Below are 21,382 nucleotides of genomic sequence, written 5' to 3'. Positions count from 1 at the left end.
TAACTAATTTTGCTGTGAGAAGTTTAAGCAGCATTAATAGCATTAGCCAAATCAAGCTTCCAGAAATTGATGGCATATAAATTTGAAGTGTTTCAAAAGGCTAGAAGCACTAGAACTACTTATTTTTTAGGCCAAGAAATATTTTGCCTACTGATTGGAAAAGATGTATATTTGCCCACCCCACAAAAAGGTAACCCAACAGCATGTTCAAAATACAGAACAACACTACTGATATCACATGCCAGTAAAACTTTTCTGAAGATCATCAAATGACAGTTGTAGCAGTTATTTTTAAGATACACACAATGTGTTACTACTTTTTGTTTTCTAACTCGTGTTCTTTTCATATTTCGTTATAATATCTGCCCTTTGTTCTTTTTGTTCAGTTTTCACTTCATCATTTTTGTCTATTTGACTTTGCATTAGGTCTTTTTTTGAAATGACAATCAATCAAATTTAATTAAAACGACATTTTAGTGCCTTGTTTATAAGTATTCTTAAGTTCTAAAGTTTTGTATTATTTTTTTAGGGCTTAAAGGAAGAGGAGCTGAAATAAATGGGGGAGATATATTAAATAATTTTGACACAAGATTTTAAAGGGTAATTCAAGAAGACAAAAATATATAATATAACATGCAAAAATATGAAAATCAAGGCCACAAAAAATAGTATGCATCGTATTTCTCAAGCTAAAACGAATACTGGCAAAAAATTCACACCTCTAGTTACAGAAGGATCCTATGAGCAAAATGTTAAATGATGTAGGAGACATCAAAGAAGAAGGTAAGACTGCATCAAATGACTGCACCCAAAACAATTGGTTATGTTCTACTATATTAAGAAATAACATATCCCCAAAGACAATGGTAGTGAAGGAAACCCTACTATTTCTGGTTTCTACAAGTTGCACTGAGGAGTTCTGATAACAACTGCCCCACTCATTTCACTACACTTCTTTGTTGGCTTGATAAATTACTGAAATTGTCACATGGAACTCACAGCCAATTCTCATAATTGTGGAGTTTTATTAGAGAAGGTAAGAGGTTATCAGAAACCGTTAACTGAAAACATTAATGATCAAGTTTTTTGTCCACACTAGTGCTGTTTATCTACCAAACGAGCAGCCTCATCACTTTGTGACCTTCAGCCTTTTAGCCAAATGACCTCTGAGCATCTACATTATTTTGTGGCCCTAGAAACTAACTACTCTATGTCATGATCTTTGTACTGTGAACCTTGGTGTCTGTGATGCCACCTCTGCTTTAGGAAGGTATTTCACATACACTCCACATTTATTCTAGTTGGTCATGGGATTTCTTCTACTTGCTTCTAAAGCAGCTTACTCTTAATTATAACAGAACAGTAAAACTGACCAATAATCTTGGTAGAGTCTTACACCTTATTTGCATGTTCCAACTCTGTGATTTGGTGGGATTTTAAAAGACTATGGGTAGAAGGGCCATACAAAGTAATTTTACTTCACCATGGGTTTATAAAAGGATACCTGCAAAACTATCACAATGAAATTGTTTTAACGTAAGTGGTGACCCAGTACAGAGGCATTTTAAAGCTATAACATAGGAGGGGATAACCCCCCAATAACCCAGAATTGCTTGGCAGGACAGAGCTTTCTTAGTATGCATTTTTCCCATTAGGTGAGCACCGACTAATTTCGTCTGAGTTAGTGCACCCAGTGGTGTCACCTGGGAAAGCTCTCCCTGGTCACAGTGAATTTTTTTGTAAAAGCAGTTTCACTTGAACCACCGTTTTTTTGTGTTGGCCAATTTAAGAGAATAGCATGCGGTTGTGAAATTTTGTTTCCTTCAGGGGAAAAATGACGCAGAAATGATTGTGATGTGGAACACAACTTACAAGGAACGCGCTATGGGAAAAATTCATGTGTACGAGTAGTTTTCACATTACAAAAAAGGTGAAATGTCGATTGATTGCAAACCTTACTCTGGATGTGTGTCAACTTTCTGAAAGGATTAAAATGTTGACTCAGTGCATTTGGAGTTCCTTCCACCAGTTCAGACTGTCAATCAGCGTTTCCTGTATAAAGATTCTGAAAAGATTTTGTAACAGTGTGTGACAAAAAAGCTCTGATTTGTGCAAAGTACTGGTTTTGTTTCCACGACAATACACCTACTCATACAACCATCTCAGTGTACCAGTCTTTTTGCAAAAAATAGCATGGCTCTCTTGCCGCACACACCTCACTCACCTAACCTCACTCCTTGTGATTTCTTTTTGCTTCTTCGAATGAAGAGGGACATGAAAGGACAGCAATTTTATGAAGTTGAAGAGGTGAAGAAAAAAACTAGGAGGTGCTGGCTAGCCATCCAACCAGATGAGTTTGAAATATGTTTCCAAGAATAGAATCACAGACTTCACAAATATATTGAGTGTAACGGAGAATACGTTAAAGGTGATAAGGTTTTTTGTAAAAAAAATTAAATACATTGTTTTGGGAAAAAAATTCATTTGGGAGGGGGTATCGCCTTACATATATTACACCTGCAGTTTATAGAAATATGTTATTGTTAGATGCAATTGAGTCTTATTCAAAAAAATTTGTAAAGCCATTGTGCCTTAATATGTATAAATATATTATTAGGGATGTTCAGAAATTTAAATTTTCTATGTATGATTATTTAGGCAAAGAATACCCTAGTATTTCATGCAAGAGGAAGTTTCTATGTTGTCAAATTGTACTTCTGTTATTTCTGTATGGTTTGGGGGGGCTTGGGTTTTCTTTTAATACAATCAGATTATGTTGAATATATTTTAGATTTGTTATTTTCAACAATAGACTCCTGGAACTTTATCGTGACTTAAGGCAGGTATATAACACAGCTTATTTATTTTTACTAAGTGAAGAATATATAACTACATTCTATTCATTAACCTTACAGAACTACTTGCCTTAATGTTTATTGCTGCATTTATAAGAATACATTTTTAAAAAGATTTTTCATGAAGATATAAAGATTCACTCAAACCACATGACTGCTTGCAATGAGGCAGAACATAAATTGGAATATTGTATTTCAAGAATGTAACTTATTTCATTTGGAATTTAAATGTCTCTTCCTTCTTGAATGCTTTATTATACTTTTTAGGCTTGAAAATTCTTAATTCTTGTTTAAATATAATTTGATCCAAGTTTTAATGGGATATTACTGGTATTGTGTTCTAATAGACATTTTGAAAGGATTATTTTTCTTTCTGAAGTGCAAATTTGCTGAAATAAGGATATGTATTTAAATTTTTATTTCAAATTAAGGAAGAATTTCACTATATACTACAACATGAAGTTAAGATCTCTGATCCTATCAGTTTTTCTTGTAAGAAAAATATTTACTGATTGGTAAAAATATTTAACAACACTATACCATGTAAAGGTCTAATTTTTAAAATCTGTAGAAAACTATAACACTGTAATAAGAAAAATACAAATAAACTTAATAAAATATAGGCAGCAGACATGAATAAATTAAGCGCTAAAGTTGACATCTGGTGGCCTACAATCATATGAAGAAATGTTTACATTCATTAACCATAAGAAAAATAGAGGTTAAAACCATAATGAGATACTATCTCACACGGGCACTCTTAGCAGAATTTAAAAAAGCAAACAGAAAATAATTCATTCTGGAGAGGAATGGAGACACGTGAACATCCATGACTGTTCAGCCCCTATGGACATTACTATACGCACAAGTCAAAGCATTGCCATTGAGTCAAAGCTGACTCATTTTTTATGAGATCCAAATATCAAATAGGTCTTTGAAATCATCCCAGAAACGCACTCTTGCTCAAAAGTAGTTGCCACTCGCATATCAACTATTAAGGTAATTGATGCCAAATAGATGAATGGGTTACACTGTTACTCACAAGGCTGTCAGTGGGAGTCCACTGTGTGACATCTAACAGGAGCATGTTAAGTATAACAGAACAGTGTTTTAAATCATTTTAATGTTTTTAAAAATATTTTAAACCAATCCAATTTTATTGTCATCATGTCTGTTCCTGCTTGAAGAATGTGTATTCACTGTAGCCTTTATTTGGATGTGGATCTTGTGTGAGCTGATTGAACATGTATGTACTTCGAGGCAAGAATTGTACCTTTAAAAATGGAATTTAGTCCAAAGTGAATAAGAGCTTAGTTTGGAGTCTGTTAGATCTTGGCAACATCTCACATTCATAGAATTTTCAAAGCAGGGGATGATAAAAATTTCTCTTAACTTTTAGGAATTAAATATTTTATGATTTGCATGGGATAAAATCTGTATTCAACTCTTAAATTATGCAATCATGGTACCATAATGTACAATAGAGTGAGCGTGGTTGTATGTGTTAGTTTCCCAGGGCTGCTATAACAAGATATCACAAATTGGGTTTCTAATAAAGATATACATTTACTGTCAAAAGTGGAGTTCAACATTCCAGATTCAAGTTTTAGACAGTTTCCTACTATATCCTTTGCTAAAGCTTTTGGCTTTCTTTTAGCCTCAGACATTTTTTGGCATGTAGATAATCTTCAAACAGCAATCTATCCTTTGTTCCTATAAATCTTTTATTTCTATAGGATTCTCTTAAGATAAAATCTGTGCCCACTCTATTCAAGTGTGAATGATTTAAATTTATCTGATTGTTTTTCCCTATTTCAAAACAAGACTCAAACTGTAAACAGGGAGTTGTCTAAGGATCTAAATCTAATATGAGTGTTGTCCTACAAGCGAAGAGACACCTAGGCAGAGGAAATCTGGATATTTGGGAACAACAACAAAAAAGAATATTAATAAAAGTGAATGCCCGAAATTTCCAATAGCTATCAGAAGGCAGGAGGGAAAAGTAAGAAAGACTGTCTTCTCCTAAATCCTACGACTAGGCTGTCCAATTCTGAGGAATTAGTTTTTGCTAACCTTACAAATAACAGGAAAATATTTTCACACATAGTGCTAGAGGATGAATTCCTAAGGTTGGAAGACACTCAAAGTATGAGTGAGGCATAGTTATTTTCTCAAAGTAGAGTTGACCATGAATATGACAACGCCATAAAGCTTTCAGTAACTTAATTTGTTTACGGGGCGAGACTCTAAATGAGAAAAAAAGAGCTATAAGTATCTACCATTAAATCAGAATTGGAATGTATGAAATATGAATTGAGAAAAATTAGAGGTCATCAAAAATAGAATGCAATGCACAGAGATTGATATCCTAGGCATGAGTGTGTGGAAATAGCCTTGTATTGACTATTTTTAATAGAGCAAACATGTGGTTCACTAAACCGATAAAGACAAATTCAAGAATAAGGTTGTTGCAATTCATGATGAAAAAACATTTTAACATCTATCTTGAAGTACAGTGTTATCTGAGATAGGATAGTATACATATTCACACAAAGAAACCCATTCAATAAAGCTATCATTCAAGTTTACACACTACTTAGATAGAGTTAATGACAAAGAAATTGAATTACATCAAAAATATCAGTCAGAAATTGATCACAAATTATTGCCAATGGGAATGCAAATGATGGAAACAAAAAGGAAGGAACAGTAGTTGGAAAATATGGTCTTAGCAATAAAAATGGATTTGAAGATCACATGACAGAATTGCGCAAGACCAATGACTTATTCGTTGTAAATACCTTTCATCAACAACATGTATGGGAACTATCCATATGGATTTCTCCTGATGAAATACACTGAAATCAAACTGACTGCATCTGTGGGACTAGATGATGCAGAAGCTCAATATCTGCTATAGGATATATCGTCAATTGCTCAGCTGTAATTTCAAGTGGAAGTTGAAGAAAATTGAAACTATTTCATGACTGCAAAAATATGATTATCCTCACCGTAATTCTGAGACAATCTCAAGAATAGGTTTGATTCATTGAATATAATATTAATAACATAAGACCTGTAGACATGAGCATATAGGGATACTGAGAACAGTTGTAGGGAAAAGTCACTAAACCTTTCTCTCTGTACACTGAGCTGCTCACTACACTGGTAATCATGTGTGGTTTTTCTTATCTAACCTTGTGGCATATTATTCACATTTGTGTGTTGTTTGGTGCCATCCAGTTGGCTCCATCTCACAGTGATCCTCTGGACAACAGGATGCAACAAGGCACAGTCCTGCTCCATCCTCACCATTGTTCCAATTCCTGAACCCACTGATGCAGCCACTGTGCCAATCCGTCTCAACTAGGACCTTCACTTTATTGCCAATCCTGCGCTTTACCAAACATGTCCTTCTCCAAGAATTGGTCTCTCCTGACTATATGCCCAAAGTATGAGACAAAGTCATGCCATCCTTGCCTCGAAGGAGCTCTCTAGCCTTACTTATATTCCAATACAGACAATTTTGTCCTTTTGGCAGTCCATATTAATTTCACTGTTCTTCTCCAGCTGCAATGGCTAGCTTCCACGAAGTCCTCAAAGTAACATCCTTGCTCTTCAGTTTTCTGAAGAGGTTTTATTCAACAAATTTGCCAATGCAATACATCTTTGATCTCTTAACTGCTGCTTCCAAAAGCATTGATTGTGGATCCAAGTAAGAAAAGTCCTTGACAACTTCAAACTTTTCTCCTTTGATCACGATGTTACCTATCAATCGAGTTGTGACGATCTTGAACTTATTTACATTGACTTGTAATCCACACTGGAGGCAATAACCATTGATTTTTATCAGCAAGTTCTTCAATTCCTCATGGTTTTCAACGAGCAAAGTTGTGTCATGTACACACCACAGGTCGTTAATCAGCCTTCCTCTAATCCTGATGCCGCACTCTTCTTCACACAATTCAGCTTCTCTGATGATTTGCTTTCCATCGAGATTAAACAAGGATTGTAAGAGGATACAATCCTTGTGCACATCCTTGCTGATAGTAAACCTTGCAGCATTCCCTTGTTCTGATCTCAAACCAGCCTTTGATCCATGTGCAAGTTCCAAATGAGCACAATGAAGTGCTCCAGAATCCCCACTCTTCTCAAGAATATTCACAGTTTGTTTCGGTCCACAGAGTCAAATGCCTTCGCATAATCAATGAAACAAAAGTAAATATCTTTCTGGTAGTCTCTGTTTTGAGCCAAGATCCATCTTGCATCAGCAATCATATCCCTTGTGCCATAACTTCTGAATCTGGCCTGATTTACTGGTGGTTTCCTTTCAATGTATGGCTACAACAGATTTTGGACGATCTTAAACAAAATTTTGCTTGTGTGTTATATCAATGACATCCTTTTATAGTTTCAGCATTCTATGTCCTTTTCATTGGAATGGGCAAAATATGGATCTCTTCCAGTCGGTTGGCCAGATAGCTGGCTTCCAAGTTTCCAGGAATGGAAGAGTGAGTGCTCTCAGTGCCTCTTCAGTTTTCTGGATGGGTACTCCATCAACTCCTGTAGCCGAACTTTTGGCTAATGCAGTGCAGTTTGAACTTCTTCCTACAATATCCTTGATTCTTATTTATATGCTACTTCCTGCAATGGTGGACTGTCAACTAGTTCATTTGCTACAATGACTGTTTATTCTTTCCACCTTCTCTGGCTGTTTCCTGTATCATTCAATATTTTGCCTAAAGAAATTTTTAGAATTGCAATTCAAGGCTTGGATTTTTTCTTGAGTTCTTTCAGTTTCACATATAGTGAGCATGTCCTTCCCTTTTATTTTTCTAATTCTGTGTCCTTGAAAATTTTGTTATGTTTGTCTTTCTCTTCCTGAGCTGCCCTTTGAAATCTTCTCTTCAGCTCCTTGACTTCATCATGTCTTCCATTGTCTTTAGCTATTCGATTGTACTCATTTTTTTAATATGAGGGAATTTTATGACAAACATCTTTCAACATCGTTTTTAACAAACACTTCTTGAAGCCTCATCATACATAGTTATGCTTTACTTACCTAAAACAATTTGAAAAATAAATGAACAAGCTAAAACACATATATCTGAGTCGAAGGATGTATGTTATTTTTAATTCCTGGACTATTATTTTACACCTTTGCAGGTTCAGTTGTATAAGAGTAATGGCCTTGGGGAATTTTTGGTTTTGCTTCTTTATTGACCATTTTCCCTCCAGGCTTTCCTCAACTACTGTACATGAATTTTAACTTCTTGCACAGTCACTAAGAGAAAGAATTCTCATTTTTAATAGCATTTTAAGTTAAATTTTCCTCTTTTTTGGTCTTAAGCTCAAAATACTGAGTATTTGACTTCAGGAAAAATAATGTATGTAGACATTATAGAAGTTAATGATTAAATAGGTCATATTCTAAATTGTTTCTCCAAATATGGAAGATGGAATACAAGTCCAAAATGTTAAGTTGCCTATCGTCAGTTCACAGAGAGAACTAGTTACTCCATGGATTTTGTCTGTTCTTTCTCTAGTAAATCATGGTATTACCCAAACTAACCCTATTTAATTGGCCTGATTGATATTATTAACCACCTACAGACCTAGGAGCTGATTTTCTGGTTTTCATGTTTTCTGATGTGCAGATAAATGAAACCAGGCAATGAGAACAAACAAAGGGTGTTTACTCAGCACTTGTTTGAGCAAGAAACATTATTCATCATAACTTGAATTATAAAGAGAATCAAAAGATATAGAGAGTAGTGAAATTTTGTTTTGGAAAAAAATGAAAAACTGAAGGTAGGTTTATATCAAATTGAGTAGCAACCCAAATTGCTTGGCTGTTGCAGACACTGTCTTAATATATATCCTTACATGTTTTCTTCTTTTTCTCTGACATTTTACTAACTGTGATGAAAGACTGGTCTATCGTGAACGCATAGCCTGAGTACTTGAGAAAGCTACTATGACAAATGAGTATTCTGGCTTTAATTCCTCCATGATTGATTTGTTTATTTTTCTGGCAATCAGTTTTCTTTCATGACACTATCAAAAGCCTTTCTAAACTCTAATTTTTGTATTTTCAGAATGGCAGGTCTTTGCTAGAATGCTTAATCCACTGAGCTTAATTTCTGAGGTTTGTAGAAGTCAAGTACTTATCACTGTACCACCAAGTTACATTTGTGATTGATTAGGGGGAAATATCTGTGATTGATTAGGGGGAAATATTTGTGATTGATTAGGGGGACATACTTTGCTTTCTTGTTTCAATGGAACAAACCCGAAGCCACTACTGTTCATTTGGTTCTAACTCATCGTGAGCCTGTAGAATGGAGTAAAATTGCTCTATGGGGCTTCAGAGGCTATAAATAAACAAAAGACTCCCTGATCTTTCTCTTGTAGAACATTTCTCCTGGAGTCACGCTTTAGGTAGTTTAGTTGGCAGGCCAATGCTTAACCCACAGTACTGATAGAGCTCCTACATTTAAATGACAATAATTAGAATGACTAACAATTTCCCCCAAAGTCCTGATGAGGTAGGACTGCCTGATGCAGAAGAGATGTGATAGAAAAATGGGCTGAAACATGGGTATCAAGTAACAGGCTATCTTGGGCAGTGAAGGATGCTGGGGCACAATTCCAACATGGCGAGTAGCACTGATACAAAGGAGGCAGGGACACATATACTCTGAGGATGAAGACTGGTGGCTAGCGGTGGGAGAGCACTGTGGTGCCTCCTGATTGGCAAGTTTGAATGCAGCAGGAGTGGCATGGCTTCTGGTGTGTGCCAGAAGGTAGGAGGGTAAAGAGAGTAAGTGGGAAGCATGGGAGGGAGCTGATTGAATTAGCCAGTGTCATCTTAAATTCAGCCAGACCGACTAATATGTAGTTGCTTCTTGGATTGTATGCTGAAGAAGTTTTCAGTACGAATTCTATAATCATTATTGTCTAGCAGTTCTTCTTTTGTATATCCAGCCCCTTACTGCCTCTTCTACTGCTCTGGAAGAGTCCATCTTTTACTGGTGGAAATAGGTGGTAAAAACATTGATATCACTTTTCCCCCCGGTTTCTACTTTAAACCAAGAAACTAATTTCAATAAATTTATTTGAAAAGTGAAAAGACGGGAAACTTCTGAAACACAGGGAAATATGGCCATCAGGTAACAGGCACAGGAAACTCTTCATAACAAATAATGAGGGATCCCCCCAGGAGGGAAGCTCTGCAGTTCCTGGAAGCCAGAAAAGCAGAATGAATACTAAGTGGACCGACATGTCTTCAAGTCAGAGATCAGCACCATTTTCTGGCTGTTGGTGATTTCCCTGCATCGATGACAGGTAGCCCAAGCCCACACTCCTGCCCAAGCTGACCATTCCCTACCAAACCACCCAGCCACTCTGGCCTCGGGAGGTCCCTGCATGGCTAGCAGATTGTATGGGCAGCTTATAAACATGCTCACAACCCAAGCAATGATTATGTCATCTCCCCCACTTCTTTCTTTCTTACTTCCCCAGTACCCTTCCTCCCACATGTCATTCTCCCCTGACTATCCCGCACTTGGGTAACATAGTGTGAACAACACTGTCCAAGGATTAGGAATCCTCACCTAATCTGGTTTTAATTTTTACTTTATTTAATTAAACAATTTTTAATCTATTTCATTATTTTTATCCTCTTTTTTATTATCTCCTATTACCTCATCCTGGGTGACGTTGCCTCCCTGCAGAAACATGTTTTGCAGGAAACAGAGCAGCCTTAGGATTCAGCAAAGCTACCCAAACCAGGGTATTTAAACCAGATTCCCCCTTCCCTCAGGGCAAACACTTGCCTGTGTTCGCACTGTCAAAGCAACAGAAGCCCAGCATCCTCACCAAGCCACATCCCAGCCCTGAATTTTCCCTTCTCTTTTCTATACACGGATGCTTTCTTTATCTCATGTACTTTCCTCTTATCTTTTTCTTGCACGATTATCTTCTAACCCTTTTCACTGTATCCTATCTTCTCTGTTTTTTTCTTCTTTATTTAGCCTTCCTTTTCTAAACACACACACACACACACACACACACACACAATCCTCTTCTGATTTGATTATTTACTTACATTTTTCTCCTACACAATGCAGTATCCATATCTGCCTTTTGTGCTTGTATTAGTGAAATACGTGTCATCTCTCCCTACTAACTCTTATTAAACCTTTTAAAGTATATTTACACTGCATTTTATACAAGTCTTTTGTATGTTCATATGGCATCTTACTATAACCACTATGAATTTTATTTTATTATCTGATTCCTTCTGGCGTCTCCTATGCCTCCCTCTTCTTTTTTTTCCTTTCTTGATCCAATTAGACCTCTCATGCATCATTAAACAGATACAACTACTGCTACACAAGTCAGCCACACAACACCCCTCACAGTGGCCCCACAATGCCACAGAAAGAGCAGTCAACCACAGTTCATCGTGACATGAATAAAAAAAATATAAACTCAGGACACTTACCAAAACCTAAGGTGTACTCTGTCAAACAGGTCCTGGAATTATGAGAAATTAAATGCATAAGAAAGGTATTTAGGTTCCTTCAAGAGACGAGGGACATACTCATAAGAACAATGCAAGGGATTGAAAAACTAGAAGATGTAGACCAAAATCAATACAAAGTAGATTCACAAAAATATAGATTGAAAACAAAAATATTAGAGTTTATCGCAATCAACATATTCAATTTCAAGTAAGAAGAGAAAATCAAGAGAGCATCTGGGGTGGGGGTGGAGGTGGGAGGGTGAGGAAACAAAATTGTCACCTACAAAGGAAAATAAATAATGATAAACCATGCAGGTTAGAATACAACACAGGGACGTTTATAAATTCAAGCTAAAAATAAAAAAACAAAGCTGCCAACCAAGAACCTATATCCAACAAAATTATACCTCAAATAATAAGAAGAAATAAAAGTATTTCCTGACAAGGAAAACTAAAGAAATTATTAAAAACAAGCCCTGTAGTTTAAAAAAAAAAGAGGGATCATTATGGTCAACAACAAAAACAACTGGCAAACCTGATAGCATAAGGCAACCCCACCCAGAGACCAATGCAGTGACCCTGCCACTACACACACCGAAATTAGAGGAGGAACAAAGAAACCATAAAATCACCAAAAGAGAGAAAAAAGAAAGCAAACTGTTTACTTTGCTGATGACAACAAATCACTCTTTCAATAATGGAAATGATTAAAGGCCTCAATGAAGAGAGAGACAGTGTGAGGTAATATTGAGTTCAGTTCTTACTTCACTGTATGCATGGATTTGAGAGGGCACAATCTAGAACCAATAAAACCCTCTATAGATAAGAGATACAAAGGGATAGCCAAACTTGAGATGTGGGGGCCCTTGAAGCATAGACACTCCAGAGCCTTCTTTAAAATGGCCTGCAACACATGACAGGTTTACACAAAAGGACAGTTAAAAATTATTTGAGGGCATACAAAAAATCCTTGAAACTTCAGCCAAGCTGTTCAAAGAGAGAAGAGGGCAAGGCTGAGACATTTTCAGACAGCTGTTTTTGAAGGCTTGTCAGGAAACACAAAGCAAAGTGTTTTATCTCAGGTGGAGAGACAGGCTGGCTGCTGCTTCATCAGCTTCTGTGGTTGAGCCATCAGTGATTCCAAGGGCCTTGAACCATGGGGTGGGGGTGGTCCTGGCCTGTTTGCCTAAGGAACAAACAACTTTGCTCCAACAGGAGAGTATCAGACAAAGTAGGGAACAAGAGTCACAAACGCTCAATAAGATTCTGACCAATTGAATCCAACAGTATATGGAGACAAAAATTCAAGATTACCAAGGAGTGTATGGATTGTTCACCATCATAAAATACTCAGTGTAATGCATGATATAAACAAGACAAAGAATAAGAACTACACGATCAGACATATATGCATATACACACATCCATATATTGAGCTCACAATTATAGCCCTAATTTAAGAGAAATGCGTTTTGTTCTTATCATTTGGATTTACTCAATACTTGCCCCCATGAAGAGAACACTGAAGACATGAATGTTGTAGCAAAATGTGGTAAAGAAATTAGATAATATCCAGCTATCAGAAAGAATAGTAGAATTGTGTTTTCGGTCTTAGAGGTTTGTGTTTGAACAACCTGCCCTCTAAGTGAGGAGTCAGCTAAGGTCACAGGACACAAGCACACCAGCCTGTGTGATCAAAGGATTGTAAGTAATGAAATCAATAGCAGGGGAGGGACTAGCCATAGAGCAACCATTTGCAGAAAGCTATGGATAACAGTGAACGCTCCTACTCCATTTGCAGGGTCTCCACAAAGACTGGACCTCTGCAGGACCCGTCTGGCCTTTGACCCAGGATATGAACAGCTGTGCTAGAAGGCAGGGTTCATTGGAAGTGAACTAATGAAGATTTAGTTTGGTTAAAATATAATAATTTATAATTTGTTATCCTTTTGTCCCATTTTGAGCATATTTAATTTGTATAGTTTTTAGCTTTCTTTTGATTGAGGTATTTCTGTTTTACTTCGCTTTTGTTGTTTTTATTATTTTATTCATTTGATATTTAGGATAGGTATATCTATAGAGACGTTAACTGGATTAGGAGTTTCTTGGGGTTATGACAGCAGCAAACTGGTAGTACATAATCAGCACAAAAAAGGAAAATGTTTTAAAATGTATTGTGGTGATGAGTGCAAAACTTGTTTTAATAGGTTGAACTGTTTAATTGTATGATATGTGAATTATGTCAATAAAACTGTTTAAAACTTTAAAAAGTAATTTCATTCCACTGCAGTTTACAAATAAGTAAAAATGCTGTACTATTTTGAATTCTGATAAATAACAATATAGTTAATTTAAAGAAAACCTAAAATAAGTGAAAACAAATATAAAATTATTTTAACAACATGTATTATATTAAATGAGTAAATGTTCAGTGTATAAATCTAAATTTGCTAAAACTCTTACTGAGTATTTTGAGTCCAAATTACATAAAAATAATCGTTTTCAAAAGAAGGAAGCATCAATTTTACTTGGGAACATGAAAATAAAAAGAAATAAAATTGATTAGCAAACAGTAAAGTAAAAAAAATTACATGCTAATGAGTTCAAGTTGGGCTGAGCAGCTCCAGTTTTCATTAATAGATTTAAATAAAAAATATCCAATAGATTTGGATGATTAAAAATTAAAAAGAAAGAATGAGATTTCTTTTAGAAAGCAAAATAATTAAGGATTATTAAAATTGATAATTCGTTGTAAAATTACAAACTTCAATACTACATACACTTTTTCTTACTACTCCAATGTATCCACAGATTTTTGAAATTGCCTTCATATATAAATGTATATGCAATAATTAAAAGGCATTCCTTTTTCAACAGAGGATAGATCTATAAGAGGATAGTGGTATGCTTAATCAGAAATATCTGCTTCATCCTATTTGATTTGTTTTTCTTTGTCCCCCGTGTTTAGTGTCATCTTTTCATTCACAGACTCAAAATGTTGCCTTCTCAAAACAGAATCAACATTCCCTTCATTGTGCTCGGTAATGTAGGTCTTTGACATAGAGGATGCCCTCAAGGGGATGGATTGGCAGGATGGTTGAAACATAGTCTAAAACATTAGGATGAAGGGGAGGACATCGCAGGACCAAGCAGTGCTTCCTTCTGTTGTATCCAAGGTCTTATGAGTTAGAACCAACTTGAGAGCATCCAGCAGCCCCAAAATGTATTTCCTTGATACCCAATGCTCTTCATGACTCACAAAATCTCCCTTTAGAAGCAATGTGTCTTTCAGCTGGGATTTAAACATCAATAACAGACACGGATTTTCCTGGGCTAGAGCAAAATATCCTAAGAATATGAATTTAAACAGAGAATCTTCATAAAATGTTTCAGTTTCTCTAATTATCTGTCTTTTAATTTTACTGAACTAGCGAGGTTTTTAGCTTGTTTATTGTGCTCTGCCAAATGTTTTCTGCCGTCTCAATTTCCAAAGAGAAACTTTTTCTGTATATGTTTTACATCCTTACAAGGGCTGTGACAGTTTCTAAAGGGAAAAAGGATGCTCTTAGAACATTTATAATATAGAAAAATATCTTTGACAACACAACACCGAGAATATATTAAAATATTATGCATCAGGAAATTTACATATGTTTTAAATATGGCATTTTATTTTATAATACTGTGGTACAGGTGTTATATAATATAATTGATGTTCCTCAGATAAGAACAATAAATACCAGAACACATTATCAAAATACAACCTTGACTTTTAATTCCACTGAAATTCAAGGAATCAATCCAGTCACTTTTGTGGCCTCAATGGAGATAAAATATGACCTCACTTTGTAATAATGGGCAATAGATAGTCAGTCAGAATTTTGAGTTTACAACCAAGTGTCAACCCTACTAAAATAGTTGTCATGCAAGGTGAGAAATATTAGAATACAATATATGCATCAATTTAAAAAGTAAAATGATTAAGTCTTCTTTCAATGAAAAATGAATATAATAAATTAAAAGTTAGTAGTTACGGATATTCTCATTTTCATAACTGGAAACTACTTATTTTAAGTGAAAATATAAATTTGAGCAATGTTCTTTATTTTTCAGAGTGGCCTTACTTTGTCCCAGTGCTTTTGGGGCATTCATATTTTTGTAAATTTCAAACCAAAGATTCAAATTTCCAGGTTCCATCTTTACAAAATTGTATTTGAATATATTGACAAACTAGAATATTGTTACTCTTCTCACTATTTCCAGTTTCTCTCATTTACATTTAAATTAATGGGTGATAGTATTTTTTATTCATCATCATCTCCAAACTTTGATTTAGAAGATATGACAGTAGATCTGGTATTTTCCACTTCACCCAATTGTCTAAAGAACCTTGAACTCAAAATTTCTGGTGAAATTAAATCTTGTCCTAGGGAATAAAAAGATCTTTGTTGATCCTCTTTGTTTCATGACCTCATTCTTTTCTTTAGAGACTTAGAGAGTCACTATTCAAAGCCTTAAAAATGCCGCATTCATTGAGCTTCTACAAAGCCCAGGTTTAAGAATCATGGCTGAGAAGGAGTAGACTGTAAGGAGGACCGCAATGTCTATTCAAGCAAACCTGAAATGGTAATGGGCAAGTATCATAAAAACTTTAAAGGATGATGAGTGAATGATCAAAGAAAGAGTATCATAACTCCTGTTCTTTATTGCTGATACTTAGATGCTGGAAAAGAAGCAGATGCTGAGAAATATGAGTGAGTAAAATGTAATTGATGATTTTATGTAAAAATCTGGGAATACATATGTAGAATGGATTGGCATGTACAATGTGTGCTCTAGAAACCCTGCTATTTTTTCTAATACTGCTACCAGGATGTCTCTAGTTCCAATTGGTGGACAGATTATATAAAATAATATTCTGTAGAGTGCATCTCTTAGGTAAAACCAATTATTCAAGTATGATGATAATACATATATTTAAATATGTAAAGCGACTTAGTCCCTCTTTGCTAATAATTTCATTGGACAGCCTCTGAAAGCATCATTAACATATTTTCTAATGTTCTGCAATAAAAAGACATGCCATTTATATTCAAGGAATATAAATGCTATTAAAAATAATTGATATGTACTTATGCTTAAAACCTGCAACCTGAAACTGTGAAATTGGCTTTCCTGTTGTGGTAAGTGAAAAATAATAATATTAGCACAAAGGGAATCTAATGTGACTTTTGTCTATAATTAATTGCTTAAATATTTATTTATATCAGGTGCCTGAATATATTGTGAAGCTAGATCTTTATGGATATTGAAAAATTATACATCTATACACAAAACACTATAATGTGGACTAACTATACAATTCAAAATGCTGTGGAATAAAGTGTAGCATATGTGAAAAACTGTGTGATGGAACAAATTAATGGATTCTTAAAGTATGTCCTGAATCAGTAGTGCAAAATCGAATGTTCAAAATGACGATGCAAATAACTTTAGGATGTCTTGAATTATCCTGATATGGGAAATAATGACCCCAACGTTTCCATTGGGGCAATCTCCTTAGATTCGTCACACTACACTTAAAAAGGGATGTTTAGAAAGTGTTGAACCTTTTTTGATTTGTCACACACTTTTGTGTACCTTCAATCCACTCTCACTGAGTTAACTCAGATGCATAGCAAGCCTATACAGGCTTCCAGTTGTGTCTGTCCTTTTTGGAGCTCACGGGTCATCTCTCTCCCTCAGAGTGGCAGGGGGTTTGGAATGCCAGCTTTGTAATTCATAGAAAACCACCTGACCAGAGAGTCAGCAGTAAGCTTTCAGTGTGTCTTCTAGTACTCTTATAATAAGAAAGGATTCCCAGGGGTGTAGAGGGTAAGGAAAAAAGAAAAGCTGGACGACAGTTTTCTGTCCTTTAGGGAGAATAGGAATCATAATTAACTCGATGGCAGTGATTTTGTTTGTTTGGTTTACACAGAAGTAACATGCTTGGTGGTGGCTGTGACTAAGTGCTCAGCTAGATGCTTATCAAACGAGTGTTGGCTTTCAGCACATCGGTTACTCCACATGATAAAGCTGTGGAAATCAGCTTCCATAAAGGTTTCAGCCTGTGGGCAATCCTATGTCCTATAATTTCACTTTGACTCCATCAAATCAATGCGAATGCATTGGGTTTCTCTTGCCATTTTTGCTTTGAGTTTATAATATTTAGCTGAACTAGATACGTGATTATTTTAGCCTCGTACGGTGTTTTAGAGGCCAAATTTTTTAGTGATCTTCTAATCAAACACAATAATTTTGTTCAGGGAAAAAAGGCATAAGACTAAGCATATTTAACAAGTGCTTACAAAGAAGTGGCTTTGGAGTTAAGGTTCAAATACCAGGCCATTCTTGATTACTGCTTCACCTCTACTAAGAACCTCTGCTGTTCTGAACCACCCCCAGACACATAATGTCAAAAAATAAAAACAAAAATATCCTGTATTTTAAGTTTAAATTTTAAAATCTTTATATTAACACTATTAATATTGACTACATTTAAGTGATATATTCCAGGGTGATATCAAGGCATTATTTCAATATGATTTAATCCACATAAATTCTTTGTTTCAATACTTGTGCTTATTTCATGCTATATTTTGAAATTAAACCTTAGATTAAATTAATTTTCAAAGTAGAAAGAGGATTTTGTTTGACTCTGAAGTAACCGTTTCTGGTACCCTTGTACACCTGCATTGGTTATCTCCTTCTGAACGCCAATGAGATTCCATGTGCCCCTTTTTTTTTCTATAGATGATTAGAGTCCAGGAAATGATAGCTAAGACAAGTGTAACAAACGCACTGTTACCAAGTCCATGCAGACGCATAGTGGCCCTGAAACGCAGTGGGCAGCACTGGCCCTGTGAGTTTACTAGACTTACCCCTTTGTGGGAGTGACTTGTGGTTTGAAACTGCTGACCCTATGGCCATCAGTCCATGGTGGAACCGTTATGTCCACAGCAACCAGGCAAGTGTCAAAGTCTACCAGAGTGAAAACATTCTATCCAATGTGAAAGCTAACTTCACACATGGTCTTCAGATAATTGTCTTCTATTTATTAAAAGTTAAATATTTGAGTTGCTAGCTATTTTTGTAGGAGTAATATATTGTAAGATATATGTGTGTTTATAAAATTATGTCTTAATAAAGGACTCCTTAGTTATAAAAAATCAAAATCTGTATTTATTATGAGAATAAAGTTAGTTTGCAATTTGCTACATTTTAGTAAAATATTTATTTCCTTATTTTAATGCTAGCATAATAATTCAAGTTGAAAATATTTATTAATGCATTGGGTTCTCAGAAGCAAATGAAACTATGAGTATACCATTGACCGAAAACAAGCATCCAAGTATCATCTGATTGTTTTAAAATGAACAACCTTAAAATCAAGAATGATAAAATATTTCTAAACTCTTATAAAACTATTCCATTTGACTTAAAATAATGAAAAACATATTTTATAAAACAATTCAACATTCAGTCTCCTAACTTTTAATATGAATCAGCTTATATATGCATATCCTTCTAAAAGCCAAGAACTAGTAATTGGGCAACTTTTATATCATAATTACTATTTTTCTACATATGAAAATATTTACATTGTTATTTTTATTATTTGAAAGCAACAAATATTAACATCCAAGAGTGCAACAGGAAACTTGGTGTCAACAGATGAATTCTATCAATATTTAATGAAAAAGCACACAAGCAGCCACAAAGACAAGCTTAACCTATGTAATGAGCCCCAAAGCCCTGAAACAGACATGACCTCATTAGTGCCACTGGAAACAAATCCACTAGAATGACTGAGCATCGTGTATTGTTCTTAACTGGACCACTTGAATGGGTATTCTAAGCCAACCTTTGAAAGAAGTGTTTTGAGATAAAGGTATTTAAATCAAGCATGAAGATCCAGAGACAAGAATATCAAATTATTTCTTCTGACACCAAATCCTTATAATTTACATTATTTGCTTTATCTACAAAATATTAGGAAAATAAGACCCAACAGCTGGATTCTATTCTCACTCTGCTCCCTTGACAGATAGCTTTGATTACCATAAGTAGCATTGCGTACTACATACTAATATTGTGTAACTTAAAAATATCTAACATGCATGTGTTTTATCTTTTTGAGAATTTTTTTCTTTTTCAAATATAGGTTGAGCTAGATTATTAATAATTGGGCTAATAGCGATTGCACCCATATCATGCTAGCTCTTCTTCCACTGGTTTATAAGTAAAGACAACGGCAAGGAAATAACCTTTCACCCTTGGACAGGGGACAGATTTGAGACTAATAAAAGTTATATCAGGCATTCAAATGTAGTTTCTGAGAAGACAGAATAAATGTTGGTCCAAAACGGAGCTATTCCCATGTTTTTCAAATGAAATATTTATAGCACACCCAAATAGAGTATTGCAAATATTTTACATATTAATTGATAACTAGATCCTTTATGCTGGCCTTCATAAATTAATTTTGTTTTAGTTATACTTTTATAAAGAGATATGTTAGTTTGTGCACTGGTAAGGTGATCTACTGTGTAAAGCAAGTGTGGGGCAATCTATGAAATTAAAATAGAAATTTGGGGCATTTGTCTTTTTAATGAACTCAAATAATCGATCAGTGTCTTCTTTGCATTGTTTTAGATGGTCAATTACCAGCTATCAATTGCAATGAGACTGTCTTCCTAGCTACATTTCGTTTACAGTCACGCCCTCAGCTCATGCCCAGCAAGTTTCATGTCATTTAAGAAATTATATGATTTCAGGAAAGAAGAGAATACTTGGATATAATTTAACAAATTAATTTGTTACAGAGGCCTTCATCAATTCAATGTGTGAGTTGACTAGAGAAGAGGGTAAGAGAGAAAGGTATTAGCAGATGGGTTCTCAGATGTGAAGTAAGGATCTATGGCTAATGCTGTTGCTCATCATCCCTGACTACCAAATGTCATGCAATCAGGGCTCAACATCATAGAACAAAGTAAGTTAGACTGCCAGTCCCTTTATTACCTTGAGGACATTACTAGTCTGACATAGTTCATAATTGTACATTTTATAAAGTGATATGTTATAAAGAACAATAAATATTTTGAACTACACTATTGAAAATGCAGAGTGACTTTGAAACCACATTAGACACTGTAGCTCATTTTTTTCGCTGATTCATTCTCAATTCAAACTAGCTTCTCCATGCAAATTTTTTCATTCATTTAACTTTTCTCCATAATATTGTTTTCATTGTAAACAATATAAATTTCTTTCTTTCTATTTTGGTTATTATGAAGATGTTTGTTGTGAACTAAGGACAAGTTCAAATTACTAAATGCAAGTCACGAACACAAAGCTGGAATGGCATGTTGAAAAGAAGATGAAATACTACCAGAATAATGAAAGGAAAAATTTAAACCATTTTATTTGAAAGATATGGATAGGTTTATCTTAAAGCTATGCAATACCAAGACACTGAGGAAGAGACTCCAAGAAAGTAGAGTGATCTAGCTTCTGCACAGGTGGTCTGGCACGGGAACTTGCCCTGCATGCACTTCACGTGTTAGCAGCTGCTTCTGCAGCATTCACAGACAAGGTAAGCAAAAGAATATTATGGAATTGCATGGTAGACTAGTATCAAATGATAAACTATAGCTCTGAAGGTACAGAAAGCAGAAAATAATTGTAAAGCTTGCAATCAAATAAGCATGAAATTATCATAATCTATGAATTTAATATTTTTGTACATGAAAAAGTAATGAGAACTATTTGTACATCTTAAAAGTTACATATATGGACATGCATGTATATGTAGACCAAAACATGCATACAAATGTTTCCAATAATTTCATTGTTTCAAGAAAAATATTTTCATTTGGTTTCACAAAAGACATTTACCAGAAAATAGTGTTTAGGTGATACAAAATAAGTTTTGTTACATGAGAAGTGAGTAGAAATA

This window comes from Tenrec ecaudatus, chromosome 3, assembly GCF_050624435.1.
Source record: "Tenrec ecaudatus isolate mTenEca1 chromosome 3, mTenEca1.hap1, whole genome shotgun sequence".
Classification (NCBI taxonomy): domain Eukaryota; kingdom Metazoa; phylum Chordata; class Mammalia; order Afrosoricida; family Tenrecidae; genus Tenrec; species Tenrec ecaudatus.
The sequence above is the reverse complement of the archived record's forward strand: the minus strand, read 5'-3'. Positions refer to the sequence as shown.